Source organism: Fukomys damarensis, unplaced genomic scaffold (genome assembly GCF_012274545.1).
Source record: "Fukomys damarensis isolate Sample0158 unplaced genomic scaffold, DMR_v1.0_HiC HiC_scaffold_17, whole genome shotgun sequence".
NCBI classification, from domain to species: Eukaryota; Metazoa; Chordata; class Mammalia; order Rodentia; family Bathyergidae; genus Fukomys; species Fukomys damarensis.
The window spans coordinates 74,542,840-74,564,320 of NW_022900929.1; the positions used below are offsets into that span (position 1 = coordinate 74,542,840).

General features: G+C 48.9%; 1 non-coding gene across 1 annotated transcript; it reads left to right on the forward strand.

The window, feature by feature from the left end:
- The first annotated feature begins 325 nt into the window (after nt 1-325).
- Trnah-gug lies at nt 326-397 on the forward strand. The gene has a single exon. It is a non-coding gene; the product is annotated as a tRNA-His (tRNA).
- The last annotated feature ends 21,084 nt before the right edge of the window (nt 398-21,481 follow it).

A 21,481-nucleotide genomic window follows, 5' to 3' on the forward strand; every position in this document is an offset into this window, starting at 1 on the left:
GCGACAGGCCCAGTCGCAGCCAGGGCTTTGCGTGACGGCCAAGGGGAGCGTGGCAGAGACCGGAGTTGTCACATCGGCGCAGGCCTGGAGTCTGCCGAGTCCTTCAGCGCGCAAAGCCTTTCCAAGCCTCGCTCTCCTGCTGCATAGCGCGCGTTTGGGGCGGGGGGACCGAAGCGCCCGACACCCTTCGGTGTGGGCGCGAGGGCCAGGATCGGGTGGGGTGGGTGCCGGTACTTAGTGGGACGGTTACAAAGCGGAGACAGCGGCGATGTGCATGAGAAGAGACACCCTTGGGCGCCTGACACGTGTGGCGTCCCGGTAGCTCGCCGTGATCGTATAGTGGTTAGTACTCTGCGTTGTGGCCGCAGCAACCTCGGTTCGAATCCGAGTCACGGCATTGTGGGAACAATGGCACGGCAAGGGCGTCGTTTTAGTCCCCAAGTCGTGCTCTCTGAAGCTAACCCCCTAATCTTCTGCCAGGTTAATTCTTGGAGGTCTTAGGTCATGGCCAAAAGAACAACAGGCCAGCTCAGTGCCCTGCACCAAAAGCTCTGGGGCGCCCTGAGGTGCTCCCTTGAAATTCTTCTTTTGCTACAAAACCAGCCGGTCTCCTCTTCCCCACTCAATGATCATCTTAGTTTTGGATCCTTCCTTGTAGTCTTTTCCTCATTTGGCCTCTGTCAATGACCGAGTCATATACTGGGTCCACCAAAGCCTCACATGCTAAGACTTCACCCTCTGGGGGTTCGGGCCTTATGGAGACAGTGAGCAAAAGCACGGATAGGGAACTTCCACAAAGAGGAAGGGGGTCCAGGCGATGGGGGAGGGAGGGAGGGGCGGGAGAAGACGCTTGTGCACGTTTATCAGTTCCCAGCATGACTGTAATCACGTGCTGTGAACATGTCCACATAAAACTAAAGAATGGGTTAGAAGAATGCCAATTAGAAAACACACCGAATCGTTGTTTGATCTGGTCCTGTGAAAACTACGAGCACAGTGGAGCTACAGTGCCTGGAGCCACCATGAGGGGTGCTGAGGAGGGGTCTGTGGCCCCATCTCCACGGCCGGTAGGTGCCAGGCTCTTTCCCCCTGCACACACACAACCCTCCAATCTACCTCTGGTTCACAGCAAATTCTATCTGCTGGTTTGTTTTATGTGCACTTAAAAAAACCCAAGCTCAACAAATTCAAGTCTGTCACTTGGCATTAGGCAACGTGGAAGTGAGCTTCAGATCTGGCTCTCAGGAGGCTGGTGATTGCTTGTCACCGTGGAGGAGGGAAGGAGGAGGCAACAGGAAAGGACAGGGTGAGGAATAAGCCATCCCGACTCTTCCCAGGGGAGCTGGAGGTGGCCGAGCAAGCCAGGAGCATTCGCCGGAGAGATGGACTTGGAAATGGGTCGCGCCCCTCTCACCTGCAATCCGTCGGCCAAGACTTACTGAGCGGCGCAGAAAACGAAGACACTGCCAGAGGCTGTGACTTCCCTGGGTCTCTGCTTTCCAGTTCCCTGGATGTGGTGTTTCAAGTCACACAACCGGATAGCTCAGGCCAGGAGAGTGTTCTGAGCGGGACAGAACAGGAGCAATGAGCTGAGAGCTTGCCAAGCTGTGGAGGCCTGATGTAAGAGTTATAGATCAAGAAAAGCGACATCACCAACCTAAACAGAAAGGGTCAACAGAAAGGTGCTGAGTCTATTCCTCAGGTCCCTCTCCAAACAACCAAATGCAAGTGAGCTGCTTCCAAGCCGAGGGAGACAGTCTGGAGCCGCCTCACTGGGTATTGCAAATAAAAACAATCAACAAAGCACACCCCCGCCACCCAGCAGACACCCACTGTCGGAGGTACATCTCTAGTCATCCACCTCCGAGCCAAGGTGTGCTACAGAAGGCAGAACTCTCTTTACTCTGATTTCAGGCCTAAAAAACAAACTTCTCATTTGTCTCTTTGTACTGGGGTTAGAACTTAGGACCTAACATACGAAGCAGAAGGTCTGCCCCTGAGCGGTAGCCTCATCCCAGAAGGTAGACTTTGACGATGACTTGACTTTCTGTCAAATTTTCTTGTAGGGACCAGCATTGCTCTGAACAAGCCTGGGGGTTGCTGGGCCTTGCTCTCCTCCCTGAAGGGTTTGGTTTACACTCCTAAGAGTCTGCATGGTGGGATTCATCTCCCTTGTGACTACTTACCTGTGGGCACAATGACACAGCAGCCCCTGACTGACGCCATTCTCCTGGCCTCAGCCTCTTGCTTTTAAAACTGTTTTGAAATTTCTGTTGGGAATGTGAACCCATTGGCCCATCCACCCTGACACCCCAGATTATAGTGTGAGCTCTTCCTACATCTCAGGGCTAAGAGAGAGCAAGCAACAGAGAAACACCAGCTCCCGTGGTTTCCATCTCGTACACAACAGGCTGGATTTGTCACTCTCTGCCCACATCCAGTCTCTACCCTAAGTGGCTAGGACTTTTCCCCTCCCACGAAGTAGGCCTGAAGCCACCGTAGGTGACATCCTTCCTCTGTGTGACAGTCTCACCAGCTCACCTGCTGGGTGACCCTGGGCTAATGACTTGATGCCTCTGCCTCAGTTTCTTCATTTGTGAAAGGGGAGTGGGAAAGCAGCCTTGTTTTGAGGAAAAATGAGTTCGTATTTTGTAAGGCAACTGCTTGGCATTGAGCCCTACAGAAGTTTTACTTAAATAAACAGGTGGGAATGTGATCTAATAAACCAACTCCTTACAAATGAACACAGTGGAATTTTAGAATTCTAACGTGTTTTTTTTTTTCACAATAGGCATTCTGCTTACTGCAAGCAGCTGCCCAAAATATATTTTTAAAAAACTGTTGTTAGGGCTTAGTCTCAGGTCTAGTTTATAAACTCTATGAGTAAATATTAATATATCAATATTTATCATCACCTCCTAGCTTAAAATTGTTTTTGATTTACCTTCAAGGAAAAAATATCACCTTTGAGTATTTTAAATTTAAAGATATTATTATTTATTAGATTTTATTATTGATTTGTTTGTTTGTTTGCTTATTTAGAAACAGGGTCTCACTTTGTGGTTCAGGCTGGTCTCAAACTCACTATGTAGCCCAGACTGGCCTCAAACTCACCGCGATCCTCCTGCCCCAGCCTCCCAGGTGCTGGGATTACGGGCGTGAGTCACCATACTGGCCTGAGTTTTGTAAAAAAAAACTTTGCTTTGTTTTGCTTTTTAAGGTTCAACAAATTCTAACAGTTCCAAAATAAGCTTTAAATAACAAAATATTTTTTGGTATGTCTTAGTTACTTTTCTCCTTGCTGAACAAAATACCCAACACGGGCAGTTTAAGGGAGGAAAGGTTCATATGGGCTCGCAGTTCCGGAGATTCCAGTCCAGAGCTCCAGGGAAGGGCGGCAGGGCAGATGGGAGAGGCGCTCCGGAAGCCGAGAGTCAGGGAAGGCGAGGCGGAGGAGCTGTCGCCACCCACAGCGACCCGCCTCTTCGGGTCAGACCCCGCCTCCCAGCGGCGCATTTGGCTACGGACTCAATGGTGACCCAGTCACCTCCCCAAACCCCACCTGCGGGCGTACAAGGCTTTGCAGGGAGACTTTCGGTGTGCGGGAGAATGAAGCCAGGGCCACACTCATGCTGAGCGTGTGCTCTTCCACAGAGTTACCTCCCCAGCCTGATGCTTGATTTGGGGTTTTGACGGTAAGCGGGTGGTGATCTGAGAGGAAGCCTCTCCCCCCATATTGGGGTTGCATTGAGGGAGGAGGCAGCAGACCCAGATTTCCTGTAGGGGGTGCTGGACCCCAGGAAGTAGGTGTGGAAAATGGAGGCTGGAAAAGACTTAATTTGGAAGACAGCACTTCTGGCTAAGGGAGCACATCGTACAGGGATCCTGTTGGATGTTCAGAACTGAAGTTCATCTATCCATCTACCACCCATCTACCTACCCACCTATCGATTCATCCTTCTTGCCATCCGCACACTGATCCACCCACCCACCATCCATCCATCCATCCTCCACCCGTCATTCCTCAAGTAAACATCCCTTTGCTCTTAAGGTGTGTACATCACAGGGCCTTGCAAAGCCCCATGAGACACTTCTTGCCCAAAGAGGTTTATTTTCTGGCTGAGCTTGCCCCTGAGATGTGCGACTAATGCCCGTGTCAAGGGGCTTGCTACGAATATGTTAGTTGGCTTCCTGTCTCTAGTACTTCTCTCCACACCCCCAGAAGTCCCGGGAAATCCTGTTCTGCTGAAGGACTTTGTTGAACATTGCACCGCTGGTCTGAAGATGACAAATTTCCTCCTGTGTTGGGTGTCTGAAAACATCTTTATTTAGCCTTTGTTGGATATGAGAGCGATCTGGCTGTGACATGTCAACCCACTGATCTCTGGGGTTGATGCAGCTGACCTGGCTGGGTAGGCAGGTGCCCCCTTCCTCCCTCACTGCTCCACGTGTGCCCCTCAAAACCTGCACGCCGGGTAATAATGGAGATGACCACACCCAATAGGAGAACCGTCTCCTGGGTCTCAGGAATTCCAGCAGCTTCGTCCTCCTGCTAGAATTTCCAACCAAAAAAAAAAGTCCTTGTATATAAAATGCTAGGCTGACAGCTATTTCTTCCAGGGCTTTAGTGATGCTGCTCTGTTATTTTGTGCTTGTATTGATTTTGACAAGAAAACTACTATAATTCTTGTTTTTGTTCCTTTCTATGTAATACATCTTTTTCCACCGGCTGCTTTGAGAAATTTTCTCCTTATCATTTGTTTCCTACAGTTTGATTAGAATGTGGCTTTTGTTTGTGATTTCTTATGTTTATTCTTCTTGGGATTAGTTGACATCTTTGTTCGGCTTTGGTTTTTTTGAGACACGGTCTCACTACGTAGTCCAGGCTGGTTTCTAATTTGAGATCCTCCTATCTCAGCCTTCCCAGTGGTGGGATTTCGACAGGGTCTCATTATGTAGTCGAGACTGACCTGGAACTCACTATGTAGCCCAGGCTGGTCTCCAACTCACAGCGATCTTCCTGCCTCAGCCTCCTGAGTGCTGCGGTTACAGGTGTGCACCGCCACACCCGGCTACCGTATTTTTCAATCAGATCATGTATGTTACCTGTTGTCCAGGGTCTAAAAACTGACATTTTATATATTTTGTCCAACTTCCTAGTTTTCTGGAAGGGAAATTACCATAACAGGTAATTTCTCACAGGTAGAAACACAAGTCTGGGGGAAGATTTTTCATGACTCTTTGATAAGAGTTTTGGATCCCACTTCTTCCTAAGCCAATTGTGCAAAGTTATATTTTCTTAGAAACTTGTCTTGTTCTTCAAGTTTTTAAACTGCTACTGATAGAGTTATCTTATTAACCTTTAACCTCGGCTTTGTCTGTGGCTATGCCCCTGGCCTTCTTTGTATCTGCTGAAGCCCATATATCTGCCCACTGCTACCAGGGAAATAAAAACAGCATCGCCTCTCTTCCATTCCCCCAATGTCATGTAAGTACTGCTCACTTGTGGACTCTAACATGGAAAATGGCTCATAAGGGGTTCTAGGAAACATTTCCCAGATTTCCTAATTCTTGGAAAATGCAGAAGAGAAACGGCAGGTTGTCAGCAGTCTGGTGTATCTCATTACTTCATTACTTAGGGTTTCAGCATCCATGTCTGCCATTTAATTAGGTCACATTTAATGTCCAGACAGTGATAGCAACAACATAATACTTTTGCCTAATATTCTGAGACTGTCTCTCTAGAAATGAAGATGACCCCACCGTCGTCCCTCAAAAGGGGAGATCCAAAGTTCTATCAGTTATTCTTTCTTATTTTTGGTCACAGTCTCCCTTGGTATCCTGTAACCTAAAAACTAAATTGTAAGGTTCCACGGGGTGTGGTGGCACACATCTGTAACCCAGCACTCCGGAGGCTGAGGCAGGAGGATTGCTGCAAGTTCAAGGCCAGCCTGGGCTACACAGTGAGTTCATGACCAGCCTGAACTACATGGTGAGACAAAATGAGAAACTACCATCAACCCACCTAATATGAAAGGGCGGAGTGCACAGAGACAGTAGAAAGATCCTAACCAACAAACAGAAAGCTATCTAATAAGTAAGGACAAAAATCTCATTTCTGAATTAGCAAAGAGGCAGGAGTTGGTGTCAGTAGTTTTATCTCTCCCTGTTTCACATCCCTGTCCCCTCAGCCTGCAGTTCAGCCTCTCCTGGCTCTTTTTGAACCTTCACTCTTGGGTGTGTGAACCCTTACTGCTCTGGACTGAGCTGTACCACTGTCTCCGCTCCTTACCTTTGGATGACACCGAAGGGCTAAAGGTCACCCTGTCCAGAATAAGTGCCAAGTCCTCCCATGAAAAGGAATGGAATCAGCCTGGCGCCAGATGGTGGATGGTCCTGCTGAGAAGGGCTGGCTGGGGACCTGCCATCGGTCTCTGCTGCTCAGAGATGTGGCAGTCACCGGGGGAGTAGCCAGGCAGGGCCCAGTGAGAAGTCCCTGTAGCATCACGAAGTGGCCTCCACCTTCACAGCCACGCGTGAGTCTCCTAAGTAAGCCATGTGGTAACCAGAGAAATGGGACGGAATGCACACAGTTACTCAGCTTTCTGTTGCTGTGACAAAATGTAACTTAAAGGAGGGGGCTGGGGATTTAGCTCAGTGGTTCTGGTGCCTGCTTCAGAAGCGCAAGGATCCAAGTTCGATCCCCAGTGCCAAAAACAAAACAAAACAACTTAAAGGAGGGAAGATCTGTTGTGGATCGTGGAATCAGTGTACGATCAGCTGGCTCTGTTACTTTTTAGGCCTGTGGGAAGGCAAAAACATCTCCACAGAAGGGTGTGGTGAAGGAGGGAGGGGGAGGGAAGGGCTGGGGACAACGGGGGCAAGACACAGTCCCCAGAGAATGCTTCCCTGAGCCGCTCCCTTCAACTAGCCCCACGTTCTGTCTGTCACCTCCCAATAATGTCAGCAAGTTGTGAATCCATTAGTGAATTAATCCACTGGTGAAATCAGATCCCCATGATCCAGCCACCATCCAGAAGTCCACCTCTGAGCCATGAGCATTTTGGAGGGTATTTTAGGTCCCAACCGTAACAGATACCCAGTCTCCTGCGTTAGATATTCCTAAGCTGGGTCCCTTGAGCTTTGCTGGAGACCACTGGCTTGTCCTTCTGGCCACATTCCATCAGCTCTCTCCTACGATTCCACCCTCAACCCTACGGTCAGAGCTACTACCGCTGAGCCCAGAAAGCCTGCTTGTCGGATGGAGTAAACCTCCACACAGGAGGCAGAAGCACCTGCGGTGTCCTCCATCGCCTCTGGCCCTGAAGTACTCTTCACAGTGAGGAGGGCAAGGCTCTGTGTCTCTGACGAGATCAGAAGTCAGGATGTGAAACGGTAGTGGGGAGGCAAACGGAAGACCGAGGCTCCCAGCCTGGCGTTGTCCTTTGGGTGCTGTATGTTTCCTCCGGCTGCTGTAACAAAGGACCACACGCAGGGAGCTGTGAACAGCAGAACCGTGTGCTCTCTCGGTTCCAGAAGACAGAAGCCTGCGATCAAGGTGTGGCTTTGCTGTGCTTCCTCCAAAGGGTGCAAGGGACACTTCTTCCTCGCCTCTTTCGGCGTCCCCTGTGGCTTCCTGCTCTCCTTTCTTCCTATCATTTGTCGGTTCTCTTCTCCCTCCGCCTTGCTCCTCCAAAGACGTTTGCTGTTGGATTGAGGGTCTGAGAAGGGTTAGGTCTGATTCCCTCCCAAAGGCTGGCGTTTGGAAGGCTTGGTCCCAGCAGATGGCGCTGTTGGGAGGCGGCGGAAATTCAGGGAGGCGAAGCCTCTTTGTGGGCATCTTGGCAGGGTGGACTCTGACCCCCGCCCCTGAGCTCTCTCTCAGTCTCTGTCCTTCCCCAGCTTCCGGGCCGCCGTGAGGTGAGCAGCTTTGCGCCCCCGCGCCCGGCCGCCATGATTCTCCACCCACCATAGGCTGAAGTGCATGGGGCCGGCCCATCACGGACTGCGACCTTTCAACTGTGAACTCAAATCCGTATTTCTTCCTTATAGTGGAGTCTCTCAGGTATTTTGGAGGTTCAAACAGGAAGCTAACACAGGGCACACACTACATCCAGGATGATCTTATCGTGAAACCGTCAACTTCATTACATCTGCAAAGACTCTTTTTCCAAGTAACATCATGGTGGAGGTTTCAGGGATCAGGACTTAGGCACCTTTTGGGGGGGCTGCTCTTCAATGCTCTACATCCTTCTCTGTCCAATGAAGGGGTTGGTCCGGATGCATCTTAAAATTTATGGTTCTCTTAAACTCCACATTGTCTACTCAAGGTTTTGTAAATAACGTCACCCCACACAAAGCACTTATAGGAGTCAGCCAACAGGTGACCTCAGCATAGTTCTGGGGGGAGCAGCGCACAAGGTAGCCAGGAGGTCTGCGGTAAATCTAGCTATAGCCATGCACAGGAAATGGAAATTAGCCCTCGCCTTAAGGGCGTCTCATTTCTACTTCAACACCTCACCACCACGCGCTCAAGAGGGCGCTGGGGTTTCTGATTCTTCAGTAATGACTTTGTTAGTCTCTGTCCCTGCGTCTATGGCCAGAGTCATCCTATTTCCTTTAGTTGCCTTGTGTTTCAGAGGGCCACGGTGACGATTTCATGACTCTTTAAAAGGAAACTTATCAGAATGCTTTATTTACGGATAAACCATATTCATAAATTATTCAGGTAAATGTGAATGGCTATTTGGGTAGAGGAAATACTAGCAATTTTCAGTGTTCTCGAAAGGAAAAATTATCGAGACTCTGCTGAGTGATTTAAGGGCCTGCTTTCCTGGAAACCACCACGGCAATGAAAGTTCAGCCACAAGACAACAGAGCTGTCCTGTAATTCTCTAGACTATGACAGAAGGTGACAATCTCTAAAACATTTCTGGAGGTGCAACATTTTAATGAGGTAGAGGGTTACGATTAGACAATACGCAGATAATAAATCTGACAACACCTCATAACAGTTTCAGACCTTATGTTTCCAGTGGTCTCTTTCTGACTTCCGGGCACAAGAGTTTGCTGTGTATGAGCTTGGAAAGGGCAAGAGTGTTTAGGGCCACTGCTCAGCCACTGAGGTCCTCCCGGGTCCTGGCACTGATAAATGTACAGTTGCCTGGCTCTTGAGTCTGGGACCTCCTCTCCCTTCTGCCCAGCCAATTTCACCTGGGCCTCCTCCTGCCTCGGCCTCTTCCCGGTATTTTCCCCACCCTCGTCCTTATCTGATCTGGTCCCCAAGCCCTGGGGCCCTTTTCCTTAATTTAAAAGATAAACAGTTAATCATTTAAAATTTTATCTTAAATGCTGTAAACTGTTTATTAACCTTTGTGAAGGTTTATGCTGCCCCAGCAAGTACTTTATTGATAGTCTTCTATCTTTTGGGAGAGGTGGGGAAATTGTGTAGTTAGCAAACCTGATTTGCTGAGTTCAGTTTCCATGTATTTGTAGACACCCCTGACCTTTCACATCCGGGGCTCCCAACCTCCTTTCTCCCTAATTTAAATGTATCTCTTTACCCAGAATCCCTCAGAGGGAACTAGCTAACCTGCTAATTCTTGGAAAGCTGTTAAAATAGTATCCTCCTCCTCCGAAGAACACATTGTTTTTCTGGAGATCCCTGAAGCCAACCTCTTTTACAGCCAGAGCCAGACTCTCTGGGTGCCCTGGATGTTCCTAGCATTCAGAATCTGTTAGATGTGAAACACAGCAAAGGGACAATGGGTGTGGGGAAAAGTGTGTCCAGTTATGCAGCTGGAAGATGGAGTAAAAAAGTATACACAGCAGGGAAAAACTGGCCCAAACGGTGGGTCTCGATGCTGTGTCTGTGCGTGTGAACTCGGAGTATAAATTTAGAAGCACTGGGAAGCAGTTGGCCAATTGAGTCTCTGCTGTTCAGCTTTTTTCTGTCCTTCGTGCTGTCTGCCGCCTTCTGCCCGGGTCCTTATGCTGAGCTGGTGAGAAGCTCTGTGGCTCATCTTCCCAGAAGGGCGCGGATCCTCTCAGATCAGGTAGGGTCCCACCCTGATGACTTTATCACATTTTAATGATGGGGGGAGGGGGGTCCTGGTGATTGAGCTCAGCCCCTTCACACAGAGCTACATGCCCAGACCCCTTTCGATTTTTGATTTTTAAAATTTACTTATTTTTGGTACTGGGAATAGAACTCGGGACCTTGTGCTTGCGAAGCAGGCAGCAGAACCACTGGGCTAAATCCCCAGCCCTTGATTTTTAAATTTTGAGACAGAGTCTTGCTAAGTCACTGGAGTTGCCCAGGGTGGGCTTGAATCACTAGGGGTGTGGTTAGGGCCTCAACAGATAAATCTGGGGGGATGCAGTTCAGTCCACAGCAACAGAGAAGGCTTAATTCGACTCCCTTGCTCCGTTCACCAGGAAGGTGAGGGCAGACTTCCCCATACAGGAGCAGGGATCCCACTGTTCTGGGGTTGTTTGTTTGTTTGTTTCTGCTTATTGTTGTTTTTGAGAAAGGATCTTGCTAGGTAGCTGAGGCGGGCCTTAAACTCACTTTGTGGCCCAGGCTGGCCTTGAACTCTCCTGCCTCAGCCTCCTGAGTGCTGGGGTTACAGGTGTGGGCCACTATGCCTAGCTTTGCCTATTTGTATTTTATAGAATATATAATTTAAAATTGTATGCAATGTACACATAGCATATTATATACGATAGATCTGAACAGCCATTTTCCTTAGAGAATGCATTACAGCATTCTGTGGATTTGTTGATCACAAAAGAATCAAACCTGGGATTGTCACTTGGGGAGAGGAGCTCCCTGTCACTCCTCTGTGTAGGAAGGTCAATGTGATAAATATAATGTCCACGCCCCCCGAAGAAACCCCAGCTCTTGGCAGGAAATCGGTTTCAGCAAAGAAATTGCTGCTCTGAATTTGTTTAAAAAATGACTTCATATTTTTTTTAAAGAAGACAATATTCCGTCTCAGTTGCTACAAGACATACGTGGAAGGGTATTTATAGCTTTAAGAACCAAAGATACAATTTATTGGCTGTATTTTCAATTCTAGAATCAAGCAGTGCCTCATTCCACAAAACAGAGTATGAGTTCCAGTGAGCTGAGCATAGGAAGTTGGTTTTATAGATAGAAAAGGGCTCTTGCCTGGGAGGCTGAGGCAAGAGGATTGAAAGTTGGTGCCCAGCCATTAGTGAGGCCTTGCCTCAAAACGAAAAAAACAAGGCCCAGGGATTTAGCTCAGTGGTTCCACCAACTCCCTCGCAAGTGCAAGGGCCCGAGTTCGATCCCCGGTACCAAAGGGGGTGGGGTGGGGATGTACCTTAGTTTGAGGTTCTGGGCTCAGGCCAGGACTGAAAAAGAAAAGAAAAGAAGAAATGGGTTGAAGAAAGTGGAAACAAACAGACAACAACAACAAAAACAAAAAGCAGGTGGTCATTTCAAAGTTGCTTGCCTTGGAAGGCGAGGACAGAGAGACAGAACGTGAATGGTCAATGTCAGGCCTTACAGACGGCTAGGTCGGGTAGGCAGTCAGATAGGGCTAAGCCCTTGAGAGAGTCAGGGCAAAGACTAAAACGTTACAGCTGTAGCTGGAGGTGCATCTGTTGGGGGCCAGGCCTCAAGATACGGATGGAATGACCAGGCTGGAGATAACTGGTAACAGCTGGTCTAATGAAGTCTGGTGACATTAGTCACCTCGGTAGGTGACAGAGACTCTTGAATGCATCCCTATCTAAAAAGTTCTTTGCTCTTTCCATGGGCACATGCTCCGTGACCTGCCTCCCCATTGGATCACTGTTGCCTGAGCAACCGTAATACTTGTAATCCTGTTGGTTGACCATTGCTGTAATCCATGTTGTACCCACGTGGTTGCGCTCTATAAAATGTGCTCTGAGAAGTGGGTTCCTCCACATCTCATTGGCCCCCTTTCTGCCTCTCAGGAGCTATATCTCTCCCCCTCAATAAACATTTCTTACTCTTAATGTTCATTGTTCCTAGAATTCATTCTTTGATTTTAAACGGCACGAACATCTAGAAGGTTGAGAGTTATAACATTTCCCTTGTATCATTTAGAGGTCCTATTTCATCTCCTGATATCATTTCCCATGTCAAGGTTACTTAAGGTTAGCTTTTTTTGTGAAAGGATGAAGGCAGGGAAACTGTTCCGCTACCTGAAACTGGCCTGTTTGGGAAATTTGGCTGTTATCTCTCTAATCCTGCTTTCTTAGGTCAGCTGAGCAACTTGGCACCTTGACTCCATTTTGATTTTTAGTTCAGTCTATGCAGGGGCTTAGCCCAAAATAGTGGCCTTTGGTGCTTTGCATTTAATTTGTATTTGGGTTGAAACCGCTGACTTGGGTGCCCCTAGATCATGGCTCTGAGGAGGTTACTTTTGGACCTGTGAACAGGTTTGGTGCTTGGAGTTTCCTGTCTGAAACCCCATCCCAGGCCTGGTCTCCCAGATTCCGAGTTTGCCCTGTACTTCCCCAGGGAAAGGATCCAGGTAAAGGATTAACCTGGGGAGAGCTCAGGAGACAGAGAAAAGGAACACGGTGAGATAGGATGGACATGGAACCTGAGTTTAGGGACAGAGTAAGAAAGAGAGCCACAGAAAGGAAGAGAAAAGGCAACAACATTTACCAAGATCTCTCAAACGCAGTGCATCAAGGGCTTTCTGTTTTTATTTCATGGGATTAAATGCTTTCGCTTATTTCTCTGAATGCCACAGTTGTGCAGGTACCTTTGCGCTTTCCCTCTTAAATCTTTTCTGGCTTCTTGGGAGGTTTTTGGCCCAGGACACAAATGCGAGCTCCTTTGGGGAAAGACAAAAACAGGCACTCAAAACTGTAGAACCCGGAACTCTTTGAATTTTAACCAGAAAAACTTTCAGTTCTGGGTACCTGCCTCAGTAGCTTGCAAATGCAGCAGAACCCTGTGGATTGTCTTTTGTGCATTAAAAACAAAACAAAACAAAACAAAAACAAAAGCTATTTTCAGTAGCACCTGTTTGCAGGACATAAATGGTGATTATATTCATTGTGGGGAGTTGGTGCGTGTACATGATTCAGTTTTTTCCTTTTGTGCATTTTAAGTGCTAATCGTGGGCTACAAAGACGTTAGCAGTGCTACCCCTAAGCTTAAGAGGCTCACAGGAGCCCAGCGTCCGAGAGTCTTCTGTTACTCTGTGTGGCTCTCTTGATGTCCTGAGCCAATTCAAAACTCACCCCTTGCATGGTCATCGTGACTTTGGGGACGAGCCGGAAGTCACAGGCGGGCCAGATCTGGTGATTGAGGTGGATGGGGACATAGTGTCATGTTTTTACGAGCTGCCTTTCTGTTGGACTGTGTGCTTGTCAGAAGCATCGATGGTTTTTTGTTGTTGTTATTGTTGTTGTTGTTGTTGTTTTTGAGACAGGGACTCACTACGTAGTTGAGACTGACCTGGAACTCACTATGTAGCCCAGGCTGGTCTGAAACTCACAGCGATCCTCCTGCCTCAGCCTCCCGAGTGCTGGGATTACAGGCGTGTGCCACCACTCCGGGCCCCCTCCATGGTATTTTTCATTACTTCTTGAGAAGAGCCTCACAAAGGAGGACTCCAGAACTGCTTCAGAAAGGGGCAAGAACGATGGGATGAGTGTGTCGAAAGCATGCGCGCTGGGTGTTATTTTGAGAGATTCATGGCAGTGTGTTTTTTGTTGTAATTCATTTAAAAAATGTAACACTCACCATATATTTTGCGTACGTGCTGCCGAAGCAAGCACATCACTGTACATTTCGATCACAGCTTGTACTTACTGATTCAGTTCAAAGCCTCCAATCCCGAGGAGGTTACCATGTGGTTTGGGGTTCGTAACATAAAACGAGCAGTAACAATATCCCAGTGACTTCTGTGTGAGCCGACTGATGTCCTCAGAGTGCTACGGCCTTCGGGGAACCCTGTCTTTCCATATCTACATACAATCACCTGGAACTCCCATCTCTTACACAGTGGGGGACATCACCAGCAACCCCAATACTTCAGAGAATTCACGGGGACCGGCCTCCTTGCCAGCCCTGGTTCTGCTTGCCTGCTTTTGCCAAATTCCCTCTAGCTTTGCTGAGCGGGCTGTCTGTTTTAATATCAGTCACTTCGTCTCCCCTCTATTCCCGCTGCCTGTAAAATACCACCTGGCGGCTTGAGCTCTCTAACTACTACTGGCCCCAGGCTGTGTGTATAGCAGATTTTACTGGAAACCAGAGGAAAAGAGGATGAAGTTGTAGCTCAGCGCAGCAAATGTTAAAGTCCTCCCTGACCCTTGCCTTTTATGTTTTATTTTTTCAGTACTGGGAATTGAACCCATGGCCTTCACACCAAGCTATAGCACAGCCTTTCTTTTTTTTTGAGGTGGGGTCTTACTGAGTCGCTAAATTGCCCAGGCAGCATTTGAATTTCAAGCCTTGAGGCCTGCAGGGTTTACAGGTGTGTACCTCCACACCGGGTATCCACAGCTGGCTTAAAGGTTCATTTTCTTTCTCTCTTTTTTGGTACTGGGGATCAAACTTGGGACCTTGTGCTTGCGAGGCAGGCGGCGGCACCAGTGAGCTAAATCCCCGGCCTCAAAGATCCCCTTTCCTAACTGTCCCAGATCACTGGCACCTGTGGAAAGCTCTACCCCGTATCGCCCAGGCAGGACAACACAGCGGCCCGTGCCGCATGCCTGGTGTGTTCAGGCTCTGTGCTGAGGGTAACAGATGCCTCCCTCTGCTCTGCTCCAGGTGACATGGGCAGGCATCCCGGGAGCCTCTGTTTTCCCTAAATACTTCTCACACAATTCTGTATACTACATCCAGGATCTCGGCTCTCAAGGGGTTTCCCGTATCGCCCAGGCAGGACAACACAGCGGCCCGTGCCGCATGCCTGGTGTGTTCAGGCTCTGTGCTGAGGGTAACAGATGCCTCCCTCTGCTCTGCTCCAGGTGACATGGGCAGGCATCCCGGGAGCCTCTGTTTTCCCTAAATACTTCTCACACAATTCTGTATACTACATCCAGGATCTCGGCTCTCAAGGGGTTTCACAGGCAGAAAGCCAATTTAAAAACGTACCAAATACACTTTTTAGGATGGTGGTAGTGGAGATTGAACCCAAGGAATTCACACTGACTGACAACCCCTGTTTAGTTTATTTCTTATTTCAAGACAGGGTCTCACTGAGTTGCTCAGGCTGGCTTTGAACTTGTGATCCCCTTGCCTCGGCCTTCCAAGTAGCTGGGATTTCAAGGCTGAATTAAAAAAAAATTTTTTTTTTAAAAAAGATCTCAGCTAACCTTATTCATGATTCTAGAATCAAGTAACACTTCATTCTACAAAATAGAATAAGTTCCCAGTACAACTTTATGTCGTTGCTTTGGTGCTTGGGGTGTGCCAGGCAAATGTTCTACCACCGAGCCACATCCCCAGCCCCACGTAATTCTTGAGGAATTTTACTGTTGCTGCAGATGTTTGTTTTTTTTCCTGGATACAAAGACAACAGGATGACAAACTGCAACATTAGAGAGGCGAAGGCTGATGTCACACCACCGACACAGGCGTAGCTGCAGCTCCGGGGTGAAAGAGGACAGAGTTCCGCAGAGCGGGTGCTGGGCCGTGGCCAAAGGGCTTCAGGAAAAGGATCCTAAAGGAGGCGCGGTTTGGGAACAGGACGAGAAGGGGTCGTGGGGGCTGGGCATGAGAACAGAGGCCAGTTGGCAGCAGGGACTCGGGCCCTGTGTTGAGCTCTGTCCTTGTTACATCTCACTCAGCCCGGGTTTCCTCACTGCGGAAGCTGGAGTCGCCGGGTCTCATCTTCCTTAGGAGTTTGTGATTGGGTCAAAGTGACAGAGTGCAGGTGAGTGTGTTGGAGCCGTGCCTGAAACGCAAGCGAGCAATCCAGCTTACAAGAAAAGAGCAAACAAGGATCTCTGTTCACATCTGTCCACCTAAACGAGTTATGAGCCATAGCTTTGGGCGCCTTGTATTTATACGAATGGTTGTTTTCCCTTCATGTTGGTCCTAATGGAATGTTTCCGCCCATCTCCTAGTGGCTCTCTTCACCTCCACTTTGCAGAAATGCAAATCGAGGCCCAGGGTAGGTAAATATTCTCCCCCCAACTCAGGAGCCACTTTGCCAACAAAGCCTTGGAGTCCAAGTCTTTCCATTCTTGCTTAATACTAAATCAACCGACAAAAACCTCCAGCAGAACTAGACCCTGAAGGCTTCCTAACAAACAGAGCTCTTTTGGCCGAGTGTTACTTCCTTACCATTTGTTTTCCAAAGAAGGGTTGACTTTCAATAACGGGATAGAGTGAGAGCCTAAGGAGTAGTAGGGCCAGGAGCGGGAAGCCTCAGTGGACTCCCTTAGACTTTGTTCCAGCCAGGAAAATAATTAGCCAACTATAAATCAATAAGGAATGCCAAAGGTCAGCCTTTTAAAGTGAGAACTCAACCCCAAAGTCTCCCATGAAGTTCAACAATTAGTGCTTTTAGTCCACATTCCGGTAAGGCTGTAACGAGGACACATGATGCCGAAGCACTAGAGAGCGGGCACAGCTGCTCCAGCACCCCAGCTGGCAGCCCCACCTCTCCGGCCCCTTCATGGTCTGCATGGGTGGAGGGGCTCCCAGAGGACTTCCGGGGTGGCCTCTTCCTTAGGAGCCCTCCGTGGCACCTGCAAAGAGAGATGGGAAGTAGGAGATGGAGGGAGAAGGTGGAGAGAGGGGAGAAGGTGGGGGAAAAAAGACAGAGAGCTGTCCGGGCGTGGTGGTGCACACCTGTCACCCCAGCACTCGGGAGGCTGAGGCAGGAGGATCGCTGCGAGTTTGAGACCAGCCTGGGCTATGTAGTGAGTTCCAAGTCAGTCTCAACTACATAGCGAGACCCTGTCTCAAACAAACAAACAAACAAACAAACAGCGGAATTGGAAGGCAAAGCAGAAGACAGGGTGGGTGGAAGCTCTGCTACCCGGGCATGGCTGCTCCAGGGCCTTGGATTCACCATGGTCTCTTTGAGGCTGCCTCGTGTTTGTCTGGTTTTCCAGTCTGAAGTTTCTTTCTTTCTTTCTTTTCTTTTTTGGGGGGTGGGGGAACCAGGGATTGAACTCAGGACCTTGCATTTGCAAGCAGGGATGATGCCAGCCTGGAGTTTCTTGAAACTCTTTACTGAAAAAGTGGATTGTCCGGCACCTGGGAACGGGTGTGGCTGGGCCTGCTGCTCCTCTCGTGTCCTCCTCTGGTTCTCTCCACATTCTTCTCACTGGTGTTTCGGTGCTCAGAGAGGAGCTGCCCTGGCGGACGGAGCTGGAGAGAAAAAGACCTTGGGCTCCTCGCAGGTGAAATTCAGAGCGTAGAATTCCTTGAGAAATCAAGTGCGAGCGCACACAGACACACACACACACACACACACACATGCATGATAACTCATGGTCTATGTATTTTATAGATAAGAATTGTAAAAACAATGGGGTTCTTGGGAAACTCTAAACCTACTGCTTTAGCCCACGTCCACCCCGTAACTCCAGGGCTTGGTATTCAGGGACAGCCAGGCCCCAGCTAGTGAGGATGGAGAGAGGCAGTCCTGTGCACTCTCTCCGGCCTCTTCTCCTTCGAAGGCCTTTCCTGTGCCCCCACCACAAGGGGCCACAGAGGCCCAGGGCTTAGCTCTGCCACAAGGTCAGCTGAGGGAAGTGCCAGTGCCCGAGAGGCAGGCATGAGGAATGCTTACTCAGCCTGGAGGGCAACAGGGGGTTTGGGCTGAGGTGGCCTGTTGAGAAGATAACAGTTTTTCTATAGTTTTGTTTGAGACATGGCCTCTCCTTCTAGTCTGCAACCCTCCTGCCTCAGCCTCCTAGTAGCTTGTATCACTGTGCCCAGCAACAGTAAGTTCTTGTGTAGGACATACTGATATGAGTGATCATCTAAGTGGCAATGACCTTCAGGGGAGGGAGATCAGGGCTGGAGAGAAGGACTGGGTGTCATTTCCTTTAAGGGTGAGCTGTACGAAGGGCAGAACAGCACAGGGGCACGGTGGCTGACAACCTGATCCCCCCAGCCAGCATCCTTGGCACCAGCAGGAAGTTCTCCGAGGTCTCATTGGCTCTAAGAATCTACGTTCCATACCCACAAGATAACAGCTATTTTATGACCCTGATTGGCGCAAAGGCCAGACAGAATTGAGCAAGGAGAAGGGACAGGGAGGCCTCCCTAGATCCCCTCCTTCACATTTTGATTTCTTTGATCAACTTCTGGGAAGCAGTAGGACTTTATCATCTGTGTAGTCCTTAGCTAATCACAAGTGAATCCTATACAAATCACCACCTCACGTTAGTTCTGCCAAAGGTAAGAGGGTTGGGATTTTCAGTTGGTTGATTCCATTTCCTCCAAATAGAGTGCTTTCATTGTAAGGAATTTTCTGGATTTTCTCCACAGATTGCTAAAGGACACAGTTAGCAGTTGTGGTGGTGCTGGCCAAGCCAAACTTAAGAGTGTAGGAAAAGTCAGAAATCTGGGGAGACCTTGGGAGTGCTGACCTCCAAAGCTACCAGCTTCTTCCTTCTAACTACAGCAAGATTTCTGCCTCACCATGGTCCAGCGAGTCTTGGCTAAGTAGTGCCTGTTTAGCAGCGCCAGGAATCACACACATTTGATTTGCTGATGGGTTCGGGGCAGGTTGGTTTTCGTGTTTTAACTGTGTCCCTTTGTGGATGGCAGGGCTTTCTGTCCAACAGATGGGGCTAAGGGCATCCAAAGCAGACTGGCACAGCTCTAAGGCAAGACGTGGCTGGGATGAATTCATGGGTGTGTGTGTCTCCAGTCGGGAGATTAGGGTGCGGCAGCCTGGCTGGGTAGGTGGGCGGGGCCTATCAATCACGGCGATCCAGGACACACTGTACAGAACAAGTTCCCAAGCTGCCCGTTGGGACCACTGGGAAAGCTGCTACCTTTAGTTCTTCAAAGAGGTTTTTGATAGGACCGCCTGGATCTGAAGACAGCCTGAGGAGCAGGGAACACAGAAGATACAGCCATTAACCTTGTGGCCACGGAATACTCTCTGTGTGGTCTGCTGTCACTCTGCAGAGCATACTTTGTCTGCTTTTAATAAACATAAAACCTCCCTACGTTTTGGGTGTTTTTTGTTCAATTCTTTGCTCAGGACAGATAGAAAGAATCACTAGAAAGCGCCCACAGCCCCCCAGGCCCTGGTGACAATACTATCTTGAAATCTTGAAACAGGAGGCCCGCGTTTCTTTTTCTACTAGGCTCAGGATGCAGCCTCTCCTGGATGGAGATGTTCTTTCGGAGAGAATTCTGAATCTGAGGGTAGCAATGGGAACCATAAGGATAAAGAAAGGAAGAAAAGAAAATAAGGGACAAAAATAGAAGTTAGGCAGGCAGGAATAGAAGTTACCGAACACTACCCGGGAATCTGGCTTTGAATCCACAAATACTTGTTGAGTTGAAGTGGGGTGAAAAGCAGTCGACCCAGAACACTGAGTGGAAACATGAGTCCCAGAAAGAGAGGATAAAGGGAGAAGACAAAACATTTCGAGATACTCTACTTTAGCAATTGTATTGTAAAGGACCTTTCTTTAAACTTAATTGTTCGGTACTGACAAATATAGCTGACTTTCTGTATTTTGTTTTTGCATCCTTTTGTAGAAACCTTGCCAACCAGCAGTGCATAAGTATTCTAGTTGCAGCCCAGATATGGTGGTGCACATATGTAATCCTAGCAGTCTGGGAGGCTGAGGCAGAAGGATTGCAAGTTCTAGCCTAGCCTGGGCAACTTAGTGACTAAGTGAGATCCCGTCTCAAAATAGAAAATAGAAAAGCGGCAGGGGATGTAGCTCAGAGCAAAAGCCCTACATTCAGTCCCCAGTCCTGGGGAAGGGGTTCCAGTCGCTCTGAAAACACACACCAGCAATTGATATTCCCTGTTTGTCCTCCCTCTGTCCTTCCTTTTGCTCTCCCTTGCTTGGTTGCTTTCAATTTTGCCATTTGAATGGATGCGTAGTTATCTTTTTTTTATTCCCCAGTACCGGGGGATCAAACTCAGGACCTTGAACAGCAGGTACAGCACCACTGCGCGACACCCCTGGCCCCAATCTTACTGTGGTTTTAATTTGCCTTCCCTAAGACTAATTGTGTAGCATCTGATTCTCCTTTTTGGCCAGTTGTTCACTTGACAAGGTTTCTGCTCATCTATCTGTCCTGCTGCCTGGTAGCTGGTCCTCCTAACATTGAATTTTCAGAGCTTTAAAATGTCCTTTAGATACAAGCTCTTGATCAGATATGTGATTTGCAAATTGCCCCTTTCTATTTATGGTCTTGTTCTCCATTCTTTTTACGGTGTCTTTTGGAGAGCAGAAGTTCTTAGCTTTGCTGAAGCCCAAAGTATGAGTTTTTCTTTATGGGTTGTGTTTGTATTTTTTTGGTTTGTTTGTTTTTGTGTTTTTGGTCCTGGAGATCGAACTCGGGCTCTTGCACTTGCTGGGCAGGCTGCGGAACCACTGAGCAAATCCCCTGCCCTCTAGTGTATCTTAAAAAAAAAGTCTGCCTAACCCAAGGTCACAGCTGTTTTTCCCAGAGTTTCTTTCCCCCCATAGAAGTTTTACAGTTTCCAGAAGAACTTGCTTCAGCCTCCCAGAATGCTGGGATTTCCAGGCCTGCACTGCCAAACCCAGTGGAGTTCCAGCTTTTCTCTTCTTTCCTTCCTTCCTTCCTTCTTTTCTTTTCTTCTTTTTTTTTGTTTTTGTTTTTGTTTTTGTTTTGTTTGAGACAGGGTTTCACTATGTAGTTGAGACTGCCCTGGAACTCACTATGTAGCCCAGGCTGGTCTTGAACTTGCAGCGATCCTCCTGCCTCAGCCTCCCGAGTGCTGGGGTTACAGGTGTACCCCACCACGTGCAGTTCATCTTCCTTTCTCTTTCCCATCCTCCCTCTCTCCTTCTTCCTTCCTTTGTCCCTCCCCACCCCTTCCATTTCCGTCCCTTCCCAGGGTGTGTATGTGTGTGAGTGTGTGCCAGTGTGTGTGTGTGAATGCGTCATGTGAGTGTGTGTGTCTGGAGTGTGTGTGTGTGTGTGTGAGTGTGCGTCTCAGCCCCAGCCAGACACGCGGGGCGCCGTCAGCGCCGCAGTCCTCGCTCTCCACTCCGGGAGGTAGCGCCGAGCCTCTGTGGGGGCCTCGTCCCTCGGGCACACGCCACCTCCTTCCTGCGCCGCAGCTGCTCCTCCATGTTCGCGCGTTCACAGGTTCTCTCTCTTCCTGTCCTCTGCCTGTCCTCAGCCTCAGAGCAGCCCCAGGACTCCTGAAGGCCGTGTCTCCAAAGGCGGGTGGGGGCCTCGGTGAGGGAGCGTCCGGAGGACACCGTCAGTCACAGGACCCGGCCTTGGCCCCGGGCCGTGGAAGGGCTTCAGTCTCGCTCTTTGCCAGATCGTGTT